The sequence below is a fragment of the Halictus rubicundus genome, chromosome 12 (genome assembly GCF_050948215.1).
Source record: "Halictus rubicundus isolate RS-2024b chromosome 12, iyHalRubi1_principal, whole genome shotgun sequence".
Lineage (NCBI taxonomy): Eukaryota > Metazoa > Arthropoda > Insecta > Hymenoptera > Halictidae > Halictus > Halictus rubicundus.
In genome coordinates, this window is record NC_135160.1 from 1,483,496 (window position 1) to 1,490,000 (window position 6,505).

Here is a 6,505-nt window from a genome sequence, read left to right on the forward strand (position 1 = left end):
AATATTCGGCCAAAGACCTCGGCAGTCAAGGCCTTTCTCTCCACGCGGGAAGAAAAGAGAAAAAGAAAACAGGAGATCCGATCAAACAATTTTGAGCGGTAGCACGCATAAAAAACGGGACCGCGTGAAATAATTCCAAGGACTCGGTTGCACGAGATATTTCGGCCGCCGGTGTCTTTATGTAACGTGGCCCGGTCCGAAAGATCAAGATCAAGAGAGTGCTGCTCCCGGTAGCGATTCCGGCGCGAACACGTGGTGGTGTTTCGCCGATCTTTGGTCATGGACTCCCGCGAATGTAACGCGGTTCGGAAGGTGAAAGTTTTTCGGTTATCGAACATCGTGGCCTAGACCGTAAAAGAATAACAAGAACCCCGGTACACAGACGAGAGAACGTTCCTCGGGCTCGGGCTCGGGCTCGGGCTCGGGCTCGGGCACGGAGAGCCGTCGTTTTATGCCGCGCTGCTTTCTCTTTTGATTCTAAACGCTTCCCACTGAGTCGCGTTTTCCTGGTATGCTCGCTTTTCGGGACGATTCGCCGTTTCTTTACCGCGGAAGCGTTTATGGGAACGTTGCGAACCGACCGACCCTTTTCATACTTCTCGAACCGCCGAGGACGACCAGGAATGTTTCCTTCGACCTCTCTGTCGCCGAAATGGCAGAGATTTTTCAAATACAGTGAATTCTCGATTTATGTCAACAACACGGGTCTTGCCAGCGACATATATCGTCCAGGAGACATACCCGAGCCGTGTTATGTTTCCTCGGCATCCGAGGCCTCTCGTGCTTCGTGGCTCTTCGCAAAGTATACCCCGCGGTAGTGGGGATAATTCCGCGACGTTTATCGTCCAGCCCTTGGCGACATATATAGAAAAATCACTGTACACCGTGTCCGAAGAAAGATAATTTGAGAAATTGACGGTATAATTTTATTGAGAAATACATTTTGCTTTAGCCGCCGCGAAATATATGAGGAACGTTTATTACTGATAATTAGACCGGGTCTTTGTGCAGATTTACATTTTTGCTGGTCGGTTTCTTAAAGCCGGAACGAGGAGAATTTGTTTCGCCGGTCCCCTCTTGGGGAAAATAAAATGGTTTCAAAAGAACAGTGTACTTTTGGAATAAATGTGCTTCTGTAGTTGATACATTTGTAAATTGCACGAACGTAGAAATACTAATTTGTTGTTTGATATTGTTCATGCATGCGAGACATGTGGAATTGATATTTTGTTACAGAAGAAAATTATTAAAATTACTTCTGTTCTAGTTTGTTCAAGTTCGTTTAAATTTCGTATGATGTTCAACAATTTATCGTATAGTCTGTAGTTTTAAAACTGAGTTATTATTTATACTCTATCACAAGAATAGTCTTTAAATATCTGAATGAAAATCAGTATGAAGTATATAACAACGTGGGCGTGTTATTATAATTAAATACTAGTTTAACTACACTGAATTTTTTATCTAACGAAGTAATAAATTCTTGTATAAACTGCACACTTAGGCAGTCCATAGCAAACAGAATTATCTGAAAAAACCCTTTTCATGAAATTCTTAGTATTGGAGCTGTCGCGTGCACTCGGAAAACTATTCCAACGATTAATTAATACTTGATGAGACCGACTTCAACGCTACTGGTACCACGAAGGAGTTTCTTTTAGAAAAATGAATTAAACGATTTTAGTTCATTTGGGATCCGACGTAATCAACAGCAGATCAGCAATTTCGTGTTCGACTTCAGTTTCAATAAATTCATCGAGTATTAGCATTTCCTCCGGCGTATCTGAACGAGGTTCCCGTCTTATCAGATATGTAATAGAACGCTTAACGAGATAAACGAATTCTACTTGACTCGAATTTCTGTGACCGAATCCATAAACATAAGGATTTGCGCGAACGTTTCGCAGCCTGTATGCATAGAACGGACTCTGCCGAACGGATAAACGTGCCGCAGTAGAACAAATACTGATTTTCATATTCATAGTTTCCCATTGTCATCTATCGTCGAATCGATTCTGATTCTCGTCAACACCGGTGCCACACCTGAGCCGCGTAGGATCGATCGATCGATCTTGCTTCTAAAGATATCTGTCTATTGCATCGACGAACTAAAACACATGTACAGCGAACTCTCGATATATGTCAACAACGCGGGTCTTGTCAGCGACATATATCGTCCAGGAGACATACCCCGAGCCGTGTTATGTTTATACTTCTCGGCGTCCGATGCCCCTCACGGGGTACGCCCCGTGGTAGTGGGGATAATTCCGCGACGTTTATCGTCCAGGTCTTGGCGACATATATAGAGAAACACAGTATTTCGTGCCGTCTAGACCATTGTATAAACATTTCAGAGCGACGTTCGCAGATGACAGTTTCTGAGGACTTCGCGTGAAGAAAGATTCCGCCTAACGAAACACTGTATCGACGATGAACCCCGTACTCGAAGATAAAAGTAATACTATCGCATTCTTCGTATCGCGCGACAAGCGGAATCGCTTCCAATCGAAATATCGACCGATTCCACATGACATGTACGATGCTGTGATTAGGCGTCGGTAATCATTAGACCACGAGTATTCGTGCATTTGTGGCAAAAATTAATAGATCCTGTGCAAAACTGTAAAAACATTCTTCGACGTATGTGATCATCGACAAGAGCCCAATTAATTTTCCTTTAACCCCTTCACGGACAGTTAAATTAAAAAGAAAATTATTAGTATTAATACCATTAGATCTCGTTCGAAAAAATATTTAAAATATAAATTACGTCTTTCGTTCGATATTGCATTTTATCGGACAGCAAAATTAAACCGATTTACCATGTTGCATTAGAACTGCGAGGAGATAATAGAACGTCGCATAAATTTTTCAATAATTGTAACAGTGTACGCATTAAAGTATCCATTTAACCGTTGCTAACCGTTCGCGTAATTGTTGCATTGATTCAATTCGATTCGCAAAACATTGATCCAAATCGAATTGCACCAATGTTGCCGGCTAATTAAAGGAGAAGGCTTATTTGTAATTGGGTTCTAACATTTACGAAACAATTGCAATTCAATTAACGCACACATTTTTATGAAGAAAATGTAATTAAACTGTTGCTGAAATTATGTATTTTCACGAGAAGCTTGTTGGGTTGCCCTTCAATTTAATCATTTATATAGGTCAATTAACTTTCTCGCGAAGCAATGCAAAATCACTATTTAATCAAATTTAATTTTGATATTAATCTGTTTAGGAGAAGCAATGAAAAAGCACTATCAATCAACTTTGATACTGCATATTTTTCCAATAAAATTTCTAATGCAGGAAATCGGATTGTTTGATCCGCTCTTTTTACAAATTAAAGTCCAAAATTGAGAATTTATGGGAGAAACCAGCCTGAGTTTTTTTTTTTTTGCCACTGCAAACTGCCATATTATCGATACAGGAATTCGTTACGCAATCACGTTCTCATTTATAAACAGTGCAGTGCATTAGTCATTTAGTTACGAGACTATTCGAGCATCTCAGCCGCTCTGGCAGCTCGTTTCACAGATTACGACTATTATTCGGTCGGAAGCGGAACGGTAATGCCTGGGATTGCTAAAAATCGGATACGACTGAAATAGAAATCGAACGAAACTAGTTTCGCGAGTTAACGAACAAAGTTGCGAGGCCCGAGTTGTTGCTTTTAAATCCTTTCATTTTTAACTGGGTGACATTCAACTTAACCGTGAATCAGGAAGTCTTTAATCCGGGTTACGTTTCCTGAAATAATTTGCTTCGATACGGATCAAAGCTGCGGACGCACTATCGAAAAATGAGATGGTAATAAGTATGCTTGTTAATTATTTATCGCATTTATGTAAATTCCGGTACGCTGGAATAAATTTCCTGTCAATACGTACGGAATCGTAGGAAAAACTTTTCTAATTGGTACAGCTGCTTCCTATAAAATTTAAGGTAATCCTCTGCAATATATTTATATAAATTATTATATATGGAAACTAATTTCTTATTCATTTCTATCTCAGTTGCAACAAACAGATTTTAAATGGTGATATATTTCCCTTCATGATAATTTTGAGAGATTGAAAATAATATAAAAATAGTTTGATATCAAATTATTGATAATCCAGTTCTAATGTTACATAATTACACTATTTGTCATTTACCCGGTACACCACAGTTATGCGTTCGTTGACAGTGACATGATTAGTTGCTGACAGCTCCTACTTCGCTAGTTCGAAAGTAGTTTAGTCCTTAATTCACTTAGTCCTGATTGGTGGTTACATTCAACAATTCCTGTAATTGATACAAACATTTTAGAGCATACTGCCAGATAGTAGTCGCAGTAATTTGCAATCGTGTTACTGTCATCCCCTGTGTTACTTACTCAGGCGATGTGTCTGGTCATTGCTTGCCATTTCTACTTACGATTTCACTTTCGACGTCGAGGATGCTCCGCACCAAAAAATTATATTTCGGTAAATAATGTTTAGTATGAACAGATTGTTGTGAACCTGTAACAATCCTTAACCTACAGAATGCATTAACAGTAAAAATAACACAACAAAAGCCTCAATGTAGGAATTGAAATTGTATTTAATTTTCTTTTGTATAAATTCACTTACAAAATCCATTTTGAAAAATACGGTCTTTCGAATAACCTAAAAACCAGTGACATGTACTTTCAAATTGAACAAAAATTTTTCAAGAAATAAAATAGTAACATGAAATACTGAAAATTGAATTTTGAGCACCTGGAACCAAAGGGATGCAAATGGCATTTTTCTGATATAGAGAAAATTGAATTTTAATTTGCACGTATTAAAAAAATTTCATGTTCCAATTAGAAGGAGCATGTCCACACGTGTTAAATGAATTTCATCTTTTAGTTCACGAGCTATCGAATATACAGAAAATAATGTTACCGGGCTAGCACCCTAAATTTTTCGCAGATAGCATGAAACGACATATTCTATAGACATGTTAATGTTAAAAAATTTTAGTACAATTGTTATAACCTTATCATATAACCTTTGTTACACTTAAGCTTATTTTTATTCAAAGTTTCATTGCTGATGATAAATCGGTGTGTCCACTACAGCATAGTCAATAATGAATCATTTATCAGTTGGTCACGTGTCGACTGAAAGAAATGATAATCAGGTGGGACCATATCGACAACAGGTGAATAAGCAGCATGAGGGAGGATTTCCTAGCTCAAGGATAAGATGACATCCTTTGTCACTTTCGCTGCACTTTCGATAAAGATCGATTGTCGTTTACCTTAACCGTGAAACAGCCCCTTTCCCTCCTTTGGAACTCAAAAGATATCCTTTATCAATTGTAAAAAATTTAACGAATCTCATGTATCATTCAGCATTACCATTTCAATGTATCACAACTAATAATCAATAAATACAAAACTGTGAAAACATTAGAAAAATTTAAGGACATTGTTCAACTTGTACTATTACAACTTGTACTATTACATTGTTACACTTATACTATTTTCAACTTGTCAAAATTATTAAAAAAAATACATTCCTATGTAATTTGTGTTTCCTACAAGTAATCACTAGACTGCGGATCCCTATGCAAAATAAAAGCTTTCTACCTGAATTGAAACAAACTGGGGTGAAGTAAAAATTTAATTTCTTCTTTCTTATACACATCAATCCGAAACTCTATTGCGGTGCGGTTAACGTTAATGAATTGTTAATTTGTTATCGAATAAAAATATAATTCTTTCTCATTTAGCTTTACAAGGGCTTTGGCTTTTATAATAGCCGCATTTGGCCTCCGTTCGACGTGTATATTCGTCGTTGCTTGATTTTAATTCCGCGCCGTGAGGGATTTTCCAAATTAAATTCCACGCTTAACTGGTTAAATCTTTAGATTCTTCTAATGTTGTTACTGTTCTAAATAAAACCGACTCATTCTCGTCATAAATGCATAAAATCCGCAGTCTACAATAATCACTCTATTCAAAATAAAAGAAAGGAGGACGTTCGTGAAAATTTGCGAGTTAAAGCGATTTTTCCGCGACACATCTAACGCTGAACAATTGACTAGTTTTTTTAATGTAAACTGGCGAAACTATCGTTAAAACGTTAACTGCCATATCAGTCACATACGACTGACAGTGATTTTTGACTAGGTTTATACATTAATTTTTGTTGTGACATATCCAGTTAAACCGAATTTTATTAAAATCTTTAGAATTCAAAAGGGTTACAACAGCATCCCCTATAATATATTTAAAATTTCTAGTTTCATTAATTAAATTACTCCGATTTAAATTAGTCCAATTTCGTTTACGCAATGGTCGTTATGAGAAACCTGCGAACCCTCCTCATCGAAGCGAAAGAGATTCCCCGGCGATCGTCGAAAAATTTCTAGTTTCGCTTTCATTAATTAAATCAATCCGATTTTCTACGAATCTCTGGGAATGATATTTGCCACTTAACGCGTTGAAAAGTCCAGTTTCGTTTACGCAATGGTCGTTATG